Source organism: Cynoglossus semilaevis, chromosome 9, assembly GCF_000523025.1.
Source record: "Cynoglossus semilaevis isolate Cse_v1.0 chromosome 9, Cse_v1.0, whole genome shotgun sequence".
NCBI classification, from domain to species: Eukaryota; Metazoa; Chordata; class Actinopteri; order Pleuronectiformes; family Cynoglossidae; genus Cynoglossus; species Cynoglossus semilaevis.
Genome location: NC_024315.1, coordinates 8,757,592 through 8,781,498, shown reverse-complemented (window position 1 = coordinate 8,781,498; position 23,907 = coordinate 8,757,592). Strand labels below are relative to the sequence as shown.

General features: G+C 41.6%; 1 protein-coding gene across 19 annotated transcripts in view; it reads right to left on the bottom strand.

The window, feature by feature from the left end:
* ptprdb (protein tyrosine phosphatase receptor type Db) overlaps nucleotides 1-23,907 on the bottom strand; it is a 143,127-nt gene that overhangs the window by 65,698 nt on the left and 53,522 nt on the right. The window contains exon 1 of one of the 19 annotated variants that reach the window (XM_025058778.1): nucleotides 19,690-19,846. The exons of the other annotated variants lie outside the window; for them this stretch is intronic. The gene's annotated coding sequence lies outside the window, so the exon portion shown is untranslated. Of the gene's footprint in view, nucleotides 1-19,689; nucleotides 19,847-23,907 lie in introns of those variants that run through there. 19 annotated transcript variants of the gene reach the window in all.

Here is a 23,907-nt window from a genome sequence, read left to right as displayed (position 1 = left end):
TAATGCCATGTAAACGGAGAAGTGACATCCTCTCGCCCTCAGTCGCTTCCCCTCTGTTGTCAAAACCACAAAACACCAATACGGCATTTATCTCAGCATTACAGCGCAGACACATGTTATTACTGGCTCTGTTCACACTGTTAATCTGGTCTTCCTCTGAATTCTCCTTCGACTGATGTAGGTTAGACACAGCAGATAAAACAAGATCGCTTTTTTTTGGCACCGACAACCGTTGAGGAGGAGGAGTGTTTGTCTGATTCTTCGATTCTTCCTCCAAACAGCCCTCGAGGACATTGAGGGGTTGTGGGAGGTGTTCCTCAGCATGCCTTGATGTGTTGTAAGGTCTTTCAGGCGCTCTGAGCCACGACAAGGTAACGAGTCACAAGACAGATTTCGTATAGTTCTGTGGTGAAAAGCATTCTACTGAGGGACTTTATCTGACTGGACCAGAGTTATGGACTCTCTTACCACAACACTGGTGCAGAAGCAGGACAGATGTAAATCATCAACAGCAGCGGTCAATGAAAACTGCAGATGTGTTCTGTTTTGTTTGTTTTTTTACTTCTGATTTTTTATGGTTTGCATTAGTGAGTGTGTGTCTTCACAGCAGTGGCTCGGTGCACAGTGGGGAGCCCTCGGTGCTGCAGGAAACAGTGGCACATCGGATGCAGTCATCTTTGTAATGTGCTTTACCACATGGATGGATGGAAGAATAGATGGATCCATGGATGGATGAGCCTGCAGTATGGTTATTAGGGCTGGTCTGTGACATGCTACACAGGCTGCCCAAGGGTGCTGGGGCTGGACACATACCAGGAGTCAAATCGGCACTATAACATGTGCAGAAGGATACACACACATGCGCGCGCGCAGATGACCTTCTTCACAGCAGTGTGGAGTACAGCAGTAATAATTTACAAGACTTGAGCGCCTCTCACATCACATAAAATATAGATTTGCTCAAGACCAAAAAGGCCCCAACCCTCCAGTATCTAAGGCCTGAACCACATGGTTCTGCACTCTTAACACATTTCTCACTCTATCTTTTGATGTGCTCAAGCCGTGGGGAGAAGGGAAGAAGAAAGAAGAAGGGGGGGGGGGGGGGGCGAGGGGGGGGGGGGGGGGGGGGGCACAGAGGGAGAGAGTGGGTGAGGCAGAGACAGGGAGTGTTGAGTGGATTAGTAAAAGGTGCGGGATAACAACATGTAATTACCTATTTACGCAGCCTTTTGTGGAGACCTCGTGGAAGGCTAATTGAGCAGTGCATTAGTGTAGGGGTCATAAAGACAGTGGCAGGACTGAGGGGGCGATGGAAGGTGGAGATGAGTGGAGGATGAGGAGATTGAGAGACTGAGTGGAGTAGGGTTGGGTGAGCAGTAATTGATGAGCAGGAGGAGACGACAGGAGGAGACGACTGAGAGAATGTGCTGAGGTGCAGAGAGAGTCCATAATACTAGGGTATGAGGTGCAGTAGAAATACCACAAAAAACAACATCATTATTATTATTATTTTATATTTATATATATATATATTTTAACTAATTATTGACCTTAACTGAAGCAACTAGCTTTAGCATACTGTGTCATGAAAAAAGTTATTAATCATCTGTAGAAACAACAATTGTTTGGAACTAACTGAATGATGAAACAGTTGATCTCCATCATGAAAAACTCCTCTGATGTCACAGAGTTGGTTGTTTGCTCCTTGTGATTGGTTGACATTATTCAGTGTCATTTTATTCCAGCCTTAGACTTGGTGTATGCAAGGTGAAAAACAACAATTTATCTGATTAATTTTTTCCACAAAATTATTTTTTATTGGGCTATTTTTTATCTTTTTTAAACCAATCTTAAAAAATGTTTCGCTCAATTTCCTGATATTTACATGCCTCAGTCTTAAATATAGTCTGTAGCTGTGATGTGGAGATTATAAGCATTTATAACCAAAGCAGATCTTTACACCACAGACTCCTAAGGGTTAACACGGTCCACTGCTACATCAAACACAGCTAACTCTTATTTATTCATTGATGACCTACGCCTTAATCAGCTTTGAACTTTATCCTAATTAACTCAACTCAGCCGGGGTGACAAATTGTTGAAATGATCGCTGCACCTCGTTCACAGATACGCCACGTGCTATTAATGCCATGTAAACGGAGAAGTGACATCCTCTCGCCCTCAGTCGCTTCCCCTCTGTTGTCAAAACCACAAAACACCAATACGGCATTTATCTCAGCATTACAGCGCAGACACATGTTATTACTGGCTCTGTTCACACTGTTAATCTGGTCTTCCTCTGAATTCTCCTTCGACTGATGTAGGTTAGACACAGCAGATAAAACAAGATCGCTTTTTTTTGGCACCGACAACCGTTGAGGAGGAGGAGTGTTTGTCTGATTCTTCGATTCTTCCTCCAAACAGCCCTCGAGGACATTGAGGGGTTGTGGGAGGTGTTCCTCAGCATGCCTTGATGTGTTGTAAGGTCTTTCAGGCGCTCTGAGCCACGACAAGGTAACGAGTCACAAGACAGATTTCGTATAGTTCTGTGGTGAAAAGCATTCTACTGAGGGACTTTATCTGACTGGACCAGAGTTATGGACTCTCTTACCACAACACTGGTGCAGAAGCAGGACAGATGTAAATCATCAACAGCAGCGGTCAATGAAAACTGCAGATGTGTTCTGTTTTGTTTGTTTTTTTACTTCTGATTTTTTATGGTTTGCATTAGTGAGTGTGTGTCTTCACAGCAGTGGCTCGGTGCACAGTGGGGAGCCCTCGGTGCTGCAGGAAACAGTGGCACATCGGATGCAGTCATCTTTGTAATGTGCTTTACCACATGGATGGATGGAAGAATAGATGGATCCATGGATGGATGAGCCTGCAGTATGGTTATTAGGGCTGGTCTGTGACATGCTACACAGGCTGCCCAAGGGTGCTGGGGCTGGACACATACCAGGAGTCAAATCGGCACTATAACATGTGCAGAAGGATACACACACATGCGCGCGCGCAGATGACCTTCTTCACAGCAGTGTGGAGTACAGCAGTAATAATTTACAAGACTTGAGCGCCTCTCACATCACATAAAATATAGATTTGCTCAAGACCAAAAAGGCCCCAACCCTCCAGTATCTAAGGCCTGAACCACATGGTTCTGCACTCTTAACACATTTCTCACTCTATCTTTTGATGTGCTCAACAGGTGGTAGTTCCTCACAGATAAAAAAAAGGAAAGAAAAATCAGTGAAGCCTGTGTTTTCTTTGCGAAAAAAAAAACCCCCAAAATCCAATCACCTTTGGATATCAGTAGGAGGCCAGTATTTACCTATTCATAAGAGCAGCACAACATTTTATTGATAATGGCTGAGTGAGAATGTGCAGTTTATGTGTTCAGGGAAGAATGCAGATGAAGAGGCTGAGGAGTAAAAGGAGGCAGCAGAAGCAGTAAAGAAACCACGCAGCAGTTCATGAACTTACTTTTGCATTCACTGAATTCCATGGATCACCACAAGTCATGAGATGGCTCTTCTGTTGTGAAAATAAAACTCTCCTCTTCTCCACGCCTGCCTGAATATCCAAAGTCCCTTTCTATACAGCACAATTAAAGGGCTAGTTACATTTTTATCATGTTTTAGTTGCCGTTAAAGAAATGATGGGAAAGACTGAGACATTTGTGACTTCCCTCCCTGGAGACATGACCCATCAGGGAGGACATTCAATTTAAAGGACTAATTAAATTTTTGTAACTGAACTCCAAGTTTGTAAAAGTTTGCACAAAAATTTTTTCTAGATGACAAGCGAATAGGGATTCGCTGGTCGAAGTATGTATGATTTATTAAAAGTTTATCTAAAAGATAAATTCAGAAAAAGAATTTCAATCACTTTACACAACATAACACGCTAACACCTGCTAATTAAATCACGAGGGGAACATCAGCTCTATTGGAACGGGTTGATAAATCAAAGATGTTTTCTATGGAGCACTCTGTAAAAGTGTTAGCTGCTGACACGCCACTCGTACTTTCCTGCTAAGAATGGTTGTCTGTTGAGTATATTTTTAGGACGGCACGAGCTCGAGCAGCTGAAGCTTTTATGAGGTGAAGTGCCTACAGTCTGTTTACCTCTGCATGCTTGAAGCCCTGGTTTGTTTGGACCATGAGCTTCAATTTCACCAGCTAGGCCTTTGTCACTACATTACATATTATGATAATCCACACAGTAGGGTGGAAAAAAATCCTCTTGATAGTGGACTGAAGAAGACTACACACCCAGAACAAGATCTGACGATGTGTGACAAAGTTTTTGAAGAAACCCAGAAACACAATGTTGAAGGTTAAAGTGCAGATCATGGTCAGTTGAGTCCAGAAATACATTCCTTGATCAATCTTCTCCAATGTCATGTTGCATTGGTTGAAAGAGAAGGATGGGGTTACAGGAGCTCTTTCCTCAGATTGATTTTGGCTAGCAGAGGAGTGGGAGTACACGACACGAGAATGACTCAAAATAACATGCAGGGAATGGCCAAGGTTTGACGACAAACGACAAACTCAGGTCTGTTGGTTTGTACAGCAACGAGTTGTGAAATTAAAGACAATGAATCGAAATAAACCATTTAGCTAAACAACACGATCTATAGAGATATCTTATCCAAAATAATACTACGGTACAACACGGCATTCCATTATTCCACCTCAAAGATGAAGGGATTTACCATGTCTTTGAGTTGTGAATAATTTTTGGTTGAACCACTTAAAAAATGTTGCTTGTACATTAGGGGGACATTTAAAATAAGTTAATTATATTATTACTATCCTAACTGCCATAACTACCTCTCTGTGAATGCATATAATTAAACCATTTTTATTTAAGCGCAGTATGACGGGCTACACGAGTTGCCACTTGGTGGTGTGCAAGATAAAAAATGTGATGGGGGTTTGGAATATTTTTTTTTTGGTGGGATTTTTCCACACAATAAGGACGTGTAAATAAAGATATCGTTTGTCAAATTCAAAATGAGAAGCTGACATTTTGGAATTCAGGGTGCGCCAAACCTGTTGAGATATACAAGGTGGGCTGCAGTCAAAAAAGCTTGGGAACCGCTGGTATAAAGTGCTGCAGGCCAAATGGATATGGTAGTGACAATGAAGGACACATTAGAAATAAGACTATTTAAAAATAAAATCTAATAACACGATGTTTAAAAAAGGAAAAACAGATGTGGTGATGGGAAAGAAGGAGTTAAAAGCACATAGGCTTGGGCTTAATGAATAAGACAGGGGGCAATAAATATGTAATGGTGCCTTTTTCTACCAAGTGCTGCTGCTTTCCCAACATGAAGATGGGGCCACAGGGAAACATGCCCATGAAGACCAACTAAGTACACCGGCCATTAAAAATGGATGTAAGGAACAGCAGCCCTGACTGGCCCTGACGACCAACCACGCAGAATGTTATGTTGGGAGTTACCGTGGTAACAGGGCTCCCAAATGGTACTTGGTTGTCAGGTCGAATCAAGTCAGACATCAGAGCATCGGCACCAGTGCCTCCGCCCTTCCTGGGTCTGCTGCCGCTGGGGGCACCACAACTCAATGATGTCATTAGTAAACGAAGCCTAGACCTGAGGTGAGTGTGTGTTTGTGTGTGTGGAAGATAGAGAGGTGGAGAGGCACAGAGAAAACCAAGACGGTGAGACACGACTTCCCAAACTCCACGTCTATATGGGTTGGGCAGCGAACAACTAGTCCTGACGTATTCTGACTTCGTTAATGGTAAAGATATTAGCGTTCCATTAGCACGCGTTTGAGATTGAAGGTTACTTTTATCTATCGACAAGAACACGACAAATGGATGAACATTAATGTCCATTGAAGGTTACTTTTATCTATCGACAACAACACGACAAATGGATGAACATTAAGGCGGAGCAGATTTTCCTGTCATTTGACTTAATGTTTAATATGTCAGTTCGTCAGTTCCCCTGAGGACATTTATAATAGATTTAAAATCAGTCATTGCGACTCTTTTAAACCGGTGGCCATTAACGTAAATGACAGGTGCCTCAGCCATTACTGTTAAAAGACAGACTCTCGCATGAAATGACAAAGCACTTATATAATTCTACACAGCTTATGGCCTTGAACAGTTATACCGCCTGAGCACATTTATGTATGGAAAAAAAGTAAGATAACTGTAACTTTACATCTTCTGACAGACACTGTCTGCTTTTATTATCTCTTTGTCTGCACCTTAACACTCGTGGTGAGGTGAGTGATCAAATTAGAAGCAGAAATACATACACACTATTGGGTACTTTTCATTTTGATCTCTAGGTTCAGCCGTTGAAATAACTAAGTGCAGTTCCAGGTCTAAGACCATGTTCTGTGAAACCATCTCTAAATCAGGAAGTATTTAATGTCCAGGATGGTGTACTTTAAACCCCTAGAGGTCTTGTTCACAACTGAGGGAAAACTGCAGTAGCAGAGGTCAATTGAAGTGAAGACAGGCTTGAGCCAGATGTTCTCACTCTACTGGTTTATGTATGTAACTACCATCACCTATGACCTTGAGCTGCTGGTCAGTCAATGTGAAATGGTGTATTCTGCAGTGTGACTGGGCTCAACTGGAGATAGTGTGAGGAGCTCACACACTTTGTGAGTGGTCTCAGGAGTAGTCGGTAATGCTCCCTGTGAAAAGGCGTCCGTTAAGATGGTACGGACGATCTCTGCCAGACCGCTGGAGATGTTTTTGTAATGCTCTTCTGAGAGGAGGACCTGATATGGTTCGGCCACATTTAGTCATTCCTCACAGGAGTCAGCGAAGGTGTGGGTAATGTTCATTCTGAAGCCACAGGAGTATATCTACAGTAGAAGTGCGTTACGATGCAGCCCATTTACAAATAAAGTAAAATAATATGTAACGTTAAATTCAAGAAGGGGAGTTCAGGATATCTCCACTAAAAATGTCAGCTTGGAAAAGAGTTACGCATTCTGCCACTGAAGACGTACCCTCTGGAGTGAAAGATAGTCTGTCAGACTGACTGGCCCAGATTTTGTGAATGCCAAGAACATTTCTTGCCCGACTGCTGAAGGACAGGTCACAATGAGTGAACTGGACTCATTGTCTCAGTGAAGGATAAACAACCAGTTCCATAGTTTGTGAAATCCAGCAAGACAGTTTCTACATAGGTGAATAAGGTCCATGAGGATATGGTATGGTGACCTTATTGGTTCAGGACTTCAGTGGCCATACACCAACAATGAACTTGAATGGAAGATACATTCAAAATGATGCAAAATTCACAATTAAATCAAAACGTCAAAAAGCTGCAAATAGTGACAACAAAATCCTAATTCAGGGGTCACGAAGTATATTTGTCAATGGGCCAGAATATTTCCGGACAGACACCTTAGGTCATTGTTTCCCAAAGAGTGGGTTGTGACCCTCAGGTGGGTCGCATAAGATTTTTTTTGGGTCGTCTTGCATCACGTTTCCCAGGAGTTTATGAATAATGTCTATTGACTTGTGTCATGAAGGTTTGTGACTTTTAAAATATGGGTCCCCAGAAAAAAAACACAATTATTAGATGTGTATATATGAATCCAATTGGTGATCACTGTCCTACTTAATGACTACGTGTTCTATGGCCTAATGTTCTGGACCAGACTTTGTAAGGACAAACTATATAGTAAATATATACAGTATATATATACGTGCATTTATTGCTAAATAGTGCTCAGTGAATGCACTTAGATGTTCACGAGGAGTAAAACCATGAGAGAGATCCGCAAGAGGAGGGGATGTGAAGTCAAGCAAGAAAATCTAGAAACTAAATAGTACATGATGTGTGATGGAGTGCATGCATACTGTATGGACCATATGGTCCCGTGTTTCCTTTTGTGTGTGTATGAGCGTATGTTTGATCTGTGGGCCTCAGAGGAGTCAGCCCTGCATGGTGCTGTATACATTATAATGGCTAGTGACAGTAATGCAGTCTTATAGTGGGGGGCAGGGGGTGGAGCCATATAGAGAATACAGAGTACTATAGGGATCTTCCACTTCCCTCTCAGCTTCACACACACACATACACACACACAGATAAGAGACATTCTGGGTGTATGAAAAAGTGACAGGAATGCAGTGTTGTACCTTGCAGGTTCATGTCTGATATATGGACAAGCTGCCCACATACACATGCAAGAGTAAGACGGATGTGAGGCAGTGACTTGTCTGTCAGAGAGAGTCTTCCGTCTGCGGTGCCACTGATGCTTCTAATGACGTAATCAATCATGACACTGCAGCATTGGGATTCGGGCGTCAAGGGTCAGGGAGACAGCCAATGCGCTGAGTGCGAACGGCATTAAAGCACGTGTACTGTAAATGTTCTCCCTTGTATAACTATTTCCACAGAAGGTCAAACAGCGGCTTCATCACTTTGACTCCTGGAGCCATGCATTTGTCGCGGAATTGATTTGAGGGCTAGGTTAAAAAAGGTCTCAGGTATTGAGGTTGCATTCAATAATGTGGAAATGCTGAATGTGAGTGTTTTACGTCACATGATACCCTGACGCAGTATACGTGCTTGATATTTCGGATCTGAGAGGAGAGCCAACTTTTGGATTTTCAAGAGGATTTTTATCAATAATTTCAGGAGTCAGCTGTTCCAGGGTTCTAGTGGTTTATTATACAAATTTCCATGAGTTGTGTGAACAGCCTCCGAGTAGAAGGGCTGTGAATTATAGCCCATTGTCAACAACTCACAGCTTCTTACAGCATGAAGACCATTTCAATGCTATCTACTAGTGATTCAGCTATCGCAAAACTTTGGTGCTTTGCAGACAATAACCCGGTATCTTCACACAGGATTAGAAATACGCATGTCATCAGTTTCATTTCAGGTTGATTGAAACTTTAAATATATTTGTTTGTAGAAATAATATATTGCTACGACTTAAGAAAACAGTTGTTGTTTTGAATAAAGCAGTATTAGGGGAACTTTAAAGTTACTGCTCACTGAAAAACAAACACATTCAGGTTCCAAGCTGATTTTTACTGGCTCATCCTCAAACAAAAGCGAGCCCACTCACTAATTCTGCCCTTCAGGATGTGGCCTAAACAACACGACACAATCTAGTGTTGAATCACTTTACAGATATAACAAACAAGGCTCATGTAACCATGAAGACCCAAGACTCATGTAATCATAAAGAGTCTTAATGATCTAATCTGTCACTTCCTCAAAATGTGATAGGCCAATACATCAGCACATGAAAACTAATCTATCACGGAGCAGCGGCGGGTTATGGCAGTGCACTGATGGATAGGAGCGGTGGATGGAGAGGATGGCTGAGTTGCCCTTGGCGGGGGGATGAAAAGGATGGGGAAAGAGGGAGCGGGGGCGGAGGGGTGGGCGACAACGAGACCTAAATGTGTTCCAAACAGCCTCGTTTGTCACGCTTTGTCATCGAGGGACATCAAGGCAGTAAACAGCGTGTGTATGTATACAGTGAGAATGTATGTGTGTATGTGTGTGTGAGGAAATGGTCACTGTGTACTTGGCTGTGTACTGTATGTAACCCAGTGCAGTGATCGTGGCTGCACTTTTAATTATGCTACCCTACTGCTTATATGGGAAAAAAATAACAAATATGGAATAAAAATATATAATGTACTTTGTGAACCTCTCTCTCCCACTCTCTCACTCCCTGCATAGGGACATCCTGTGTCTTGTATACATCCCCATACTCCCATACCAGGATATGCATGTACGTACGGTTGTGTTCTGAAAAACAACGGTTTTGGATCTCTGCATTCTCTCAGTCTGACACACAGTTTTGGATGTGTTGGAAAAATCTTCTCAGAAAAGTTTTGGAAGCAAAATACAAAGACATCTCTTTGTCAAACAACGTTGTTCAACTCTGTTCAGTGCTTTTTTTAAAGTATTTCTGTCACAATTGTGTTACTTGCATTAAAGATTTGAGAAAAAAAAATGAATGCATGCATCCATGGAAAAAATGACTCACATTGAATATCCAATAATTACTTTTTATAAATGTCAAGCCACTTATCACTGCTTTAATATACCATTCAAACATGTTTTCTACACTGCAATTGCTATAACTAAATCATTCAATCAATTGAAAGCCCTAGTTCAATGTTTTCCGACCACGGCAGCACAGACTCTATAGAGAGGTATCTCACAGAAAGGGTTGTACACACAGTCAGACCAAGTGTGCCCTCCAGCACTCATAATTCACAGCTTCCTACCTGACATTTACCTGACTCTGTCCCTGGTGCTGGTGCTGGTTGGCACTGTGCAGCACAGAGTGTGTTTCCACACAGGCCAAATCAATGGCAGCCAGCAGCCTTCTACAGTCAGCGCCACCATTTTGCTGGTTGGCACTCAGTACAGAGGACAGGGAAGTGAATGGTGTATGAAAAGAGCAGAGCTGGTTTTACTGAATGCTGCTCCTGTGTTTGCATTGACTTCTTTATGAGGAAAATTAAAGTAAATCTCTCTGCTGAGAAACTGAAAGGCACCGACAGTTGAATGGTTATGAATTTTAGTTCAAGAAATGAAGCTCTGAAAATCTCATTCATATGGTGTGTAGCACACACACACACACACACAGACAGACATTATCAATCACTGCATCACACCTTCACATGCTGCTGGCAGTCGTGGACTGGTGAACCAGTGAATCAGCAGAATCTGCCAAGTGGAATCAACGCAAAACCATGTTTTTAGTCTGTGGCCGTACGCTGTTTGTCGACAGTCATTTTGACACCTTTCACACTTCATATCTTTGAAACAACACATTTAGATGACACACATCCACTGCCATGTTCACGTTCGTTTGACTTAAAGATAGTCACTGCATCGACAGCTACATTTAAAGAATTACCTTGACAGATGAAAATGAGCTTGTCAAAAAAAAAGTCCAGGCCTTTGCAGCGACAGACGGCAGCAGAGCTCGTCCAATCACTGCCCAACCCTTTGATAATCCTTAAAAACAATCACAATTTTGGTGGCTTAAAGGTTTACATATAGCACACAGACAATCAGAAGTGATTTGTTTTTTTTTTTGTTTTTTTTTTTATTTTACCTCTTGTTTTTTTATCCCAGTATTTGCTTCACTGTGTTTGCAAAAGTCATATTGATGCTGAATTTGGACAAATTTGTGTCACTTCTTTTGTTTTGTTCTATCACCATAGTAAGAGTTTCCGATTTTTTTAGCTCCTTTTTTATTATTATTTCTTGTTCCATTAGCCTATTGGGAGGGTACTAGGCAGTAGGATCCTAATGTTTTAAAAGGATTTATTGTACTGATGTATCAGAGATTACAGGTTGGTGCAAACCAAGACATGCATGCTCAAATAGTGATACAAAAAGCCAATGAAACATTTCCCAAAATGAGAAACATTAGACATTTCCATGGTCTGCTAATTAATTATAAACATGGTCAAAAGCTGCTCCAAAGGTCAGCTCTAAACAAATGTTCGTCCTTCATACAGCAACACTGGTCAGTACCAGTGTGTTCTTTGGTGTTTATTGATAATCCATAATCTTGACATACTCCAGTGCAGATGGAATCAAAAGAACCAATGAGCCAAACGGTTCTCCGGCCCAGTCACAACAAGCAGCAGTTCCAGTCAATGCAGAGTTCATACACTGTTCAGTATCTGGTGCTTCAGCACAACCAGCTAAGGCTTTTAATCCAAGTCACGTTCGCGAAACTCTTGTTTCATTCAAAAATGATATTCTTTGATTTTTTTTTTTTACTCCCTCGCGTGCTTCCGTCTTCTTTTCACTCTTCCTATCATCAACATCTAAGCAGTGAAAAACATTATTGATGTTCCAGCCGAGACAGACACACATCTCCTCCCTGTAACACTAGAACACCGCCTTATGATTTTCAATAAATGTATTACAGGAGCTTCTTATGAAAGGAGCAGCGAGACTGGCACATCTTCAGGTGTGTCTCTGCTTCGGCCAGGAGAGTCGGAGGGAAGATGATGCCAATCTCCGCACCAGGGGATGTATTAAATGACAGCTCTAATTTAATATTAGGTTATTGAGAGAGCTGCTAAGGCACTTCCTGTGTCTAAAGGCTGTCCAAGAATGGAGTAGTGGGGGAATGCTGAGCATGGGGTTTGAGATACATTAGAGTGGATAGGAAAATAATTTCATACAGCGCATTTACAAGATGAAGGATTGGCACAGAATAATTATGCAAAGACTCAATGTTGTGTTTCCTTTATCTAATGCAACAGCTTATGTAATGACATTAGAGTTTCCATTACGTTTATTATACCGACTGACTGCAAAAGATGGCACTTCACAGCAACGTCTCCACGGTGATGAACCTCGCTCTGACTAATCCTTCATTTGGACATTAATACAGCTGGACCCGCATCCTGGTAGATAAGTTAAAGTCTTTCACACCCTGAACACAAACACAGAGGCCAACTAAATAAGAGGTGTTTCAACAGAAGGTTCTGTACCTTTGTGTGGTCCGCGGTGATACACAGTGATTGATCGATATAATACAAATGTTCTGAACCAACAGACTCACATGTTTAGAACACAAATGGTGAAATACTAAAAGAATCAGATTAAAAAATACTTTATATAAACAACAAAAAATAGGTTTGAAGAAGCAGCCACACCAGGTCACACCTAAAACCTTTGTTTTACTGGAAACATTTTGGATGGAATGCATAACAATTACAGCATTGTTTACCAACAGCACTAGCTAAAATTAAACCCAAATTAATACACTACTGTCCATCAGTCTGAGGGTCCTTGGCCTGAAGAACCTCAGACACTAAGGCTCAGGCTCTAAATCATACCACTACAGAGGGTATTTCAGGTCAGATTTTGTTCATCCTTTCTACTGAGAACAATGGAATGCAAGCAATTCCACCTGCTCTGTCTTTGTAAAGAGATTATTCATGCACACAATGATGCTCTCTCTCTCTCTCTCTGTTTCTATCTCCCTCTCCCCTCCACACACACACACACACACACACACCCACAAAGAACCAATTACACTCACATCTTTCAAATTTTAAGCCTTATCATGGGGAACGCTTTGCTGTAATTTTACGCTGAGAAAAGCAGGATTGCCAGATATTGACAGTCAGGACAAACAGTTAGAGCTGTGCACATATTCGCACTTATCCACACACAGTCATATCACAAATCATTTCACCCCCGGGGGCCTCAGGGAGTCTGAGGGAAACAGAGAGACAGAAGAGAATTTTTGAATAGGAACAACGAAAAAAAATGAGACTCATGTCAGACTCTCAGCTCTCACCAGAGACTGGGAGAGGGGAAAACTGATGACAAAGAGATGAAGGCTAAACAAACACACAAAAGAAAAAAAACCTCAGCTGAAATGACTTATTAAATTTCAATTAACAAACCCAGAAAAAAATGACAAAACAAAGTAATTAATTAAACATCTAAGACGAATCTACAGGCAAACAGCTCGGCTATGGGATTTATGAGTGCTGAACGATTGGTAAATGCCATTCTGATACACTGGGCTGCTGCTTGGCCCCGTTCTTTGTGAATGGCCATGTTATGAGAGTGGGCCAAGGACTGAAGCTGTGCCACAGTAAAGGCTCCTCCAGAGAAATGAGCGCAAACACATGCACTCAAATAATGGACCGGAACATTCCTTGCTTTAGCTTAGGGTTTTCATTCAGGAGAGGTTTATACAAATGTATAAATGTCGGATTCGCAAGTCAAGCGATGATTGTTAGAACACAACTCTGGGATCGTATAAGAATATTGAATGTTTATTGTTCCTAGAACCTGGAGGTGTGGAGATCTTGGCTTGGGGAAGAATCATCTGGTAGATAAAGTTTTTCCAGAAAGAGCCAGTGGCTATAAAGTAGGAACTGCAGTATGTAGTAGAAAAAAAGGAAAGATTTAGTCAGATTTAATAGTTACTGTACATATGCAGGTACATATACCAGGACCAAATTTGTCTTCTGAGTTTAACTCGTCCTCGGGGAGCGGGGGACGCTGTGGAGAGTGCCTGGGGAGTGAGGAAAATACCGGCGCTTGCTCAACATGCGTGAGATTCAAACGAGGTCCCTGCGAGAACAAGCCCAATTATCTTACCGCTAGGCCACTAAGCTAACAGTGTCACCTAAAGAACTTTACTATGGGAAGCTGCAGGGCTTGTTACTGGCCACACAGTTTGATTGACAAGTAATGTTTAAGAAAATACCACAGCGGTGGTCGCTCGGTGCCAGAGGAGGAAGGAGAGAAAACAGGGGTTTGAATAACTGCCAATGTCAGGGAATGAAGTTACATATTTTGCGGCTTTGGAGCTAAAAGACGGCATTATCTTTTTATTCGAGCACTGCGGGAAACTTCAGACGGCGGATTTTGAAAGAAATCAATCGCAAGTTACGGCTTTGTCGATGGGAAAGTGATTAAAGACGAAAATAATAGGATGTCATGTAAACAAATGTTACGCAGGCAACGCTGGTAGGAGATTAAAAGAGGAGAAAATTGACGAGAACATGAAAGAGGGAGAGCTCAAACCAAAGACATCATTGATGGAAAATAAATATGAAAATGAGTGCACGGTGTTAGACACAAGAGGACAGAGGACGGAGAGGACGGAGAGGATGGCTGAGGACAGCAGGGAATCTTCTGAAAGAAAGAGAGAAAATAAGTGATTTGGAAGTTCTACAGCCGTGTCACTAAGCCCCTGCTGCAGATTAAACTGTTGTTGGAAGAACAAGAACGGGAGGACGAGGGAGCAAGAGAGGGACAGGAGGGAGGGAGGGAGGGAGAGAAAGACAGAGGAAAACAGCAGGAGAATGAAACTGCAGAGGGGAAAAAAGCTTTGTGGTCTGGCTCAAGTTTACCATGTCAAACCATCTCGTGTGCTGAGGAGAAAGAAGCCGAGGCAGAGGAGAGACAGTGCTGGTGAGAGGAAGACAACGAGAGGGGAGAGTGAGGAAGAGGGAGGACAGGGAGAAGAGGAGAATGACAGAGGGCTGAGGGAGAAGCAGAGAGGAGGAGGATTGGAAAGGGGCGCATCATGTTTGGCTCAGATTGTTTGTCTGTTTGGGACGTCGTGTGACTAAGTGTGGTTGGAATATAGGATTGTTGTGGTTGTGTCTGGCTGCTTTACCCTGAACAGGGTGTTTGTGTTTGTATGTGGAGAGGTCGTCCCGACCACAAACTAGTTTCTCCCTCTCCTTGTTTCTTCCTTCCTTCCTTACTTCACTTTCCTCCATTCATCACTTTCCCTCTATTTTTGTCACATCCTCGGTAAATTTACCCGTATCTTGTGCCGTTTTTCTGATCCATCCAACAGAAACACACATTCTCCCGGGGCCCACGCAGCACATGTAATAAATATGGAAATCTGATGCCAGAGCATCTTTGTTACGAAGTGGTGAGCATAACACCAGTGAAAATGTCCTTGGGCAATTATGTTTGATGTCTTCATACTCGCAATTACGACATTTTGATGAAAGTAAATAAAGAAATAAATAAAGGTGTGTACACAGGGCCAGGATTGACGGAGTAATAGAAGCCTGGAAAAAGGAAAGAAAATACTAAAATGAAAACATTGATGTATAAAATGTGTAAAAGAGATTAAAAGAGTATTTATATAAATGGATTATAATTTTAATAAACACAACACAAGGAGAGATTTTCAAAATAAATAAGGACTCAATGAGAATTTTTTTTATTTTTTTAAAAATCAAGAAACAATGTCTGCCTTTATTTTTTGTGATATTGTTTTTACCACTGTGAAGTAGAGCCAGTAGCTGACAGTATTACTAAGGATGTAGTAATACCTTAAAAAACCCAAAGAAACAACACATTTGTGGCTTTTGTATATATGTGTATTAATTATATGTATATTTATTACTGAAAAATGTTGTTATTGGTAGAAAAGTAGACCTAATTAGACCATTAGAGTTTATAAATGGTATTTTGATGATATATTTACTATTTATTTGGTTCATCAATTATACACAATTTTGGGAAATCTACATTTTTACAATGGTCTCTAATGTTTATGGCCACATTCTATATTTTATACTATGTACTATATTCAAATTGGGATCAAAGAAAATCCAAAGAACCTAAACCAATTTTTGGGGATATTATATTAAAATGTATGATGGAAAAAAAATTTATTAAAAAAATACTGTAGTTGTAAAAAGGTAATTCATCTCTTAATGAAAATATTGGAGGGCCACATCTCAACAAAAAAGAAAAAAAGAAAAAAGAAACCAAACCAACTATAAAAAAATAGCGCACATACTGAGTTAAAAAATATGAAGCTGGTGAAACCCAGTACGTGGAGAAAAATGCAGGAAGACAAAGACCAGAGTGAACTGAAGGACAGACGATAAGAAGAGCCAGGACTGATTGGAAACTGTCCGTTCTCACTGTCAGGTAAATCAATTGCATCACTGCGCCTCCTCCACTGCTCTCAGCTGCTAGCACACCTCCTCCACCGCTCTCTGCTCCATATACTATCACTTCTGCAGGTGGAGACTCAGTGGGATTCAGACTAACTGCAGCCGGAGCAGGAACCTCCTGCCTGCCCACTTTGACTGGTACAACCTGCTCACACCATGAGGCTATCTGTCAAAACTGTCTCTTTGTGAATTATTGTGAAGCGGCTGCAAAACTTTAGCTGGCTCAGAGTACAACTGGGCATTAGTTTGTTCTCCCCTCTGAACAGACAGTTTGACTGAGGACAATCATTTTAAGGGAGAAAAATCTCTTTTCTGTTGAACTGGTGATTTATTTCCAAATGATTCCTCCATAATAGTCAATCTTGGAAGCAATCTAGTTTCCTACAGCTCTGTGACTGGACTGCTTGTCTCTGGCCTCCACTGTGAGAACCAAAAGTCCAGGGACTATAATTACTCTCCCAACTCATAACAGTGGTGACCTTAAAATCACCTCTCCTGACCTGACCCAAGCCTGGGAGCACTGACGTGGAGATTCACAACATATATATGTACATGTGCAGGCACGGAGCTGTGCACGTGTGCAGCAAGAAGCGCAGAAATGCGCTGACATCCATGTTATACACACACACACACACACACTCTCTCACGCACACACACAGCTGGCTTCTCAGACACTGACATCCATCACATTTCCTGAAATTTTGTCCATTTGAGGGGGAGAACAGCTGCAGTGACACACACACACACACACCACATAAAAGCAGTGGAAGATCAGCTGGAGTTGAGCTCTTGTTCGTCCACAGTCCTGCCTGTGACCAGGAGAGCAGCTCTGGTTGTGAAAAGTTGATTCTAATCTAATTTAATCTAAAATTCTCAAATAAATGCTAATAATTTTCAGAACAAATGATTGTCAGTGGTTCTCAAAGGTTTTCTACTCAGTACCACCTGAGAAAACATTGAGCTCCGTGAGTACCACCATGATGACACACATTAGAATATAGCAGCGTAGACCCTCTCTGTTAGCTTCCTATTTCGTAATCTCACAAGTAGCTACACCTTTTTTCTAAATGTTGAATTAATTGTTTCAGATTTATTCAATTGAAAATGTAAATGTGAAAATATGGATTTTCCCCACGTACCACCAGAGAGCGCTCCACAGTTTGAGAACCACTGGATTAGGTCATCAAACTTTTCATCAAAAGTCACAGATGTCGTAGCAACGTCACGTGTTGCGTCAACAATAATGTATTAGGAAAATGGGATAAAGCAAAAACCATCATCATCATCATCATCATCATCATGATCATGATCATGATCATCATCATCAAACACAGTATTATACAAATACAGAGTATTTTTCTGATTCTGATTCACCTCTTTCATCCTTCAAATTTTTTTATCTGTGGAAATGTCACCAAATTTAAATTTGAACTTTTTCTACCATTAAAAGTTAAAAAAAATAACCTTTATGTTTTTAGTTTAAATTCCAACAAGAATGGAATAAGAAATAGGTGTGCTGTACCTTTGGCATAAAAAAGTCAAATAGTAAAAGAAAGTATAAAAGTACTCCTTTTTTTTCATTTTGTCTGTTTCATAATAACTAAACATTAACTTAATTTAAAGACCAAAAAAAAAAAACCATCTATTTACAAAAAGAGGAAAATTTGAACAAAACAGTGGCATTAAAAAAAATACATGAAAAAAAACTCTCAGAATCCTTCGTGGGGACAAGAGCAACTAAATAGTCTCAAAAAACAATCAATGCACAATGTTGTGCTCTGCCAAATATGAGAACATCAGAGCGAGGGCGCACTTTTCATTAAACTGCCACTTGAAGTGTTTTATGGTTGAGTTGAGTTATTTAATCAGTTATGGTATTTTAAATATAGACGGCCGACGTGATTGGCCGCTGATCTGCGGCCTGTGTTCCTGAAAAAGGGCAGCACTCTGCCTTGTCTCCAGTCCAGTAGAATTGAGAAGTCATTTTGTTGATGTAATCGTTCTGTGGAGCCGTTGAAAAATGCCCACAATCATAAAGGCTGCTCCAAATGCATCTGATCTGTACGTACCAGCGGGCGTATACCTCTCACACAGTCACTGTTAATTACTCTGTGAGTACTTATGCCATTGATCTGTGAGCTATTAGGGTCTGTAGTGCTGACCATGTTTGAGCAAGACTGCTGACACACACTCACACACACACACACACTAACAATCAGCAGCACATTAGACTCATTACACGATGCCAGAGGAACATAAATGTCATCCGCAAGTGTACAACACCATTGTAGAGCAATGCATCATGGTCAATCAGCTGTGATCTTTTCCCTGTTATTTCAATGCAAACTGTGTTGGAATGGAGAGTGCAGACTTGAGGAATGGAAACCTCAGGTAGGATTTCACCTCTCTGATCCACCGTCGCACATTTCATTCATTTTATTTCATTTGTTTCATATTCCTTAACTCGTTCAGAACCAGAAAACACAAAATTCCAAGCACTAAATAATAATAATACTAAAAAAAACACACCATGGGTTTACGTGTGCCCAGAAGAGCGAAGATTCCCTCAAGTCTGTATGATCCTTGCTGGTGGCGCTGCTCAGTCGTGAGAAAACACCTCTGAGCACGTTTGGAGAGGGAACACTGAAGCCCAGTGTAAATCAGGCGTTCAGAACCTCCTCATCTCTCCATCAGCACCAAGAACCCTCCATTCAGGAGCAGCTGTCGTGGTTTTTAAATGTCATGATCTTTGCATCAAAAGCCTCTTTTCACTGCACACTCCAACATTTATGGCACCACAATTAAATAAAGAACCGGCTCTGGAATGATGGTTCCATACTGGAACATCTAATGGAATAAACTTTATATATTTTAAATATATATATTATAAGCTCATTGGTCTACACTCACTCCTGATGGCATCAGGCTCTGCTGTTGTTAATCTACAGAACACAATCACAGGGCTGTCCCTGGTGCCACTTCAGTAGCCAATGCGCACCAATGAAAGAGCAACAAAAGAAGTGTTGATGCTGGGGAGGACACGTCACACCGTAGGTGTCAGTCATTCACACATGCGGTAAAACACTCGCGCGGACCCACGCACATCTGAATGGATTCGCGTCGATCACCGGTGGACATCCACTGTCGGGAGAAGTTGACGCGCCGCAGTGAGACAGGACTCTGGAACTACATGGAAACATGACAGGGAGACGCACTCACCATGTCCGCTGTCCGCCCGGCGCAGCCGCCGCCTGGAAAACACTCGCGGTGTAAATAGATTCAAGCTCTCGATCCGTCGCCCGTGTGTTAACATCCACCGTGGCTGCAGCCGCTCTGCCCAAATAATCCGGCCCCGTGCGTCCGCCTCCTCTCTTCCTCTCTCGCTCCCTCCCTCCCTCTCTCTGCTTCTCTGCCTCCCTCTCTCTCTCTCTCTGGTTCTCTCGCTCCAATAATTTCCAGCCCAGTGTTGTTACAGCTCAGGTAGCTGCTGCTTAATTCTCCTCTCGACGTGATGGCAGGGGTGAAGTTAGGGCAGATTTAAAGATGCAGACCCCGCGCGTAATCCGTGCGCAGCTTCCCCTGGGAGCCACCAGAAGACTCCCATTGTCTCCCCGCCGTCACTCCCTCACCGGGGTAAAAGATGGAATCGTACGGACAGACGATGCCAGCACCCCGAGCCTCTGGGTCACAAGTGGTATTGAGTTTTGTATGACATCAGCTGGAGTGAAATAATCAATCGGCAGATATCAAGTGGAGGTTCGATAGGTAAAAATAGATCACCATCCCAGATTTCTAAATGTGGAAACTGAGCTTATTATTTTGTTCCTCTATCATCCTCTCTGTGCCGCTCCTGGGAAAGAATCCTCAGTTTTTCATACAATGTAGAATGCATTCTGAGGATTTTCTTTTAATATGATGAACTTATCTTCACTGTGTTGGCCATAAAAAACCTCACATCTCCTAAAACAACAATGTAAAACACTACAACAAACAAGAACTTTTAGTTAAAATGAAGAGTTTTGTGTAAATTAAACCAAACACAGTCAACGGAGCTATAAAAGCTGCCAGATCGAACCCTGACTGACTTTGCTCTTTAAGGAGAGCTAACTGGTCTGAAGGTAAAAAATGTGAAAGAAAATTCCCATAAAAAAAAAACAGTGGGTGGCAGTGAGAGCAACTGTATAGATAAAAAACCTCCAAAAGTACAGTAGGTGTGTGTGTGTGTGTGTGTGTGTTGAGGTGAGCTGTTTACAGGATTAGTTAAGTTTTTGGTCTGTCTCTTCGTCAGTTGTCCCCAGAGTGACGCCGCCCGTAGTCATTTGGCAGAGTTTTTAAACCTGAAGCGTTTCCTGACACCACTCGGTGCTGGATTGAGGACGAGGTTGTGTAGAAACGTCTTCTTGGCAGGTGGAAATCTTACCACTGTGGAACTCTAGCCCGCAGCAGGATTACTGATTTATAAAATGTTTAAATTCCAAAATTATCTTCCCTCCACCTCCGTGTTGTGCCACACAAGCTTTACATTTTAAGATTGAAAAAAAAAAAAAACTCCCCTTGAACTCAATATAAATATACACATATAAACATGACAAATCTGCAGCTCTACAGTTTGTTCACGGCTCATAATCAAATTCATTTCTAATTGAACAGACGTCCCACAGACCTACAGAACATGATACATCTGTTATAAATGAACGCATCGGTCAAATATAGACGGAACATTTACGCTCAGACACAAACGTCTTTTAAAGTCCTAACACTCTGTACATGAAACATGATCTGGACCGCGGCCACTTTGAACGGCATTAACCTGGACTCCAGTTCCACATTAAGCAACAAGAGAGTTATTTTGGACCAGGAAATATCATTGACACGTGCATAAAACAAATCTCTACATCAGGGTTCTTCCACCTGAGCGGCTTAATGGAAATGAGAAACATCCTGTCCCTGAAGGACGCTGAAAGAGCAGCCCATGCGTTTGTCATATCTGTTGCAATTATTGTCAGGATGTTCAAATGAGTTTGTGATACAACAGACCAGAGCACTATCACTCTGTAAAAAAAAAACACCAACAAATTATAAAACCCTTCATTTCCTTTCAAACAAACTGCTAGATTATCAGGCCCAAACATATCTCAGTAAAGCAAAAATACTTATATACAAGGTCTGTAAAACATAATAAAATGTAATGCCTAAAGTAACTGTCTAAAACAAGCAGCAGGGTGGTTGAGAATCTCTATCAGTACGGTCTGTTATTCCTAAAAAGTACCTCTATAATAAAGCATACAGACAGACCAGACAAGCAGACTCTAAATATTAATGTTTCCTGGAATTAGCGCCTCAGCCTAGCCTGCTTTTAGCCAACCTGCAGCAGGTGAAGAAGGACTTTTCCTCCTCAGAGTTAGAAAGGCACAGGGAGCGAGCCCAAAATATTTCTACGGTTGGTTTAAAAAGTGGGGAAGATGGAGATGAAGAGAATGTGGCATGTGGACCAATGAAATGTGTCAAAAAAAGTTACAGGGAAAATACACAAGTTGACAAAAATTCAGCAAAATAGGGACAAAACACACACACGCACGCTCGCACACGTGCACTTGTGTCGGTGTGTTGACCTAGAAGTGCGAGCACAATCAGTGGTGCAGCAGATTCCCATCAGCACATTGTAATGAGACGGAGCTGCATAAACATGCTTTTGTTGCAGAAACTCTTCAGCTCAGTGAGTGCAAGGAAATGCAACGTTGCACCGGGGACACACATGTGGACAGACGCAGACATATGTGCGGTACAGTACAGTATGGTACAGTACGGTTCATGTGTGTTCTCAAGAGCGTTTACACAAATCATGACACGGGACACGAACAAATGGGAAATGCCATCAAGATGAGCTCAGAAATTTGAAGCTGGCCTGAGGACAGATTACATCGTGACGAGACAAAATACAAACCCAAGCGTAGGCTCGAGTGTCCATGTTGTTATTTGGAACGCTCTGATTAAATATTCAAGTGATCTCCTGATAAATGTACTGTACACATTCGCCCGAGTTCAGTATTGATTGTGCTTTTACATGAATGCTCCGACACAGGACTGTCCTCAAATCTGTTCACTCAGCTCCACAAGTTCCCCCGGAGGCGCTCGGTCAGCCAACTTATTTATCAGTTTTCAATGTTTTCCTAGTCATGCGTGAACCCTGTCACTCCCAGGTACTCAGTCTGCTCACCAAGCCAATCACTGAGTCAGCTTCACACGTTTGTCTGCCCCAGCTGTTTCAGCTTTTCCACACAAGAAGGCGAAGTTATTCGCAGCCACAGCTACATGTTGTATTTCACAGGAAGCCTTTTCCCCAAACAGCTCTTCAAGGAGCTCTGTGCTGGATTAGTGAAGCACCGATTCTAATTTTATTCTACAATTCTGATTTTTAATGTTTTGCTAACAGTGACTTGCAAATACTGAATTTTGCCCATTTTCTGATACCTTTTTACAAAAAGAACTATTTTTCTTCAGTGCATTCTTTCTCTTTAATAAAAAATGAAACAGTTCCCTGTTACGTTTTAGAGAAATGCCACATTCATCTTAAGTGGGTGAGTGTGCAAAATTATCAGCTGCAAAACCAGAAATTCTGTTCTGATTGTTGCATCTTTATTTGAAATGTCAATGAAAACATAAATAAATCAAATGGCAAAAACCACATAGTGGTTAGTCAGTGGTGTTGTCAGGAGACGTGGCCTGTGGACTGTGGTTGCTCTTAAGTAACCAGCACCAGGACACAAACAACTGCCCACTGTTTTATACACATTAGATTGTAGGACCTGCTGAAACTAAGAATACGTCAAGAATCAAAGGAATAAGAAAAAACACCAGAACAGTGTACTGAGGATACAGTCGGTGACAGGAAGTGGTCTTTACTCATTTTCTTGGCCCTCAAAGTTACAGAGTGTACAGTAGTTAGACTGAACTCCCATGGTCACGACAGGAGCAGAGAGGAGGTTTACATGGCTACAATTAGAGTTGCTCTGTCCACAGGGCAGAACCAGGAGCTAATGAGGCTCTGTGGACATTGTACTGTGAACTCTGCGACAGTGGGATTTTTTTCTTTTTCAATATGGAAGGAAATAAAACTTCATCAATGACGTTTAACTGAATGAGGATTAGTTCAGCGTTAGACAGAAGCAAAATGTTTTATAATATTTAGTAATAGTTAGTAGTAATTATACAATTAATTATTTTTGAGTAGACTGTTAAATGAGATGACAATGAAAGAAAGGTAGTCATTTTGTTGTCAGAGCAGCTTCCCTTTTGGCTGATGTAGAAATAACTCATATTTAAAATCTACTACACGGGAAGTGAAGTGTCAGTTTACTGGTGTTCATCAGATGTGTGAATATTTATGAGATTTAAAACCTCTGAACAAACTGATGAACCCAGAAAACAAAATAAAAG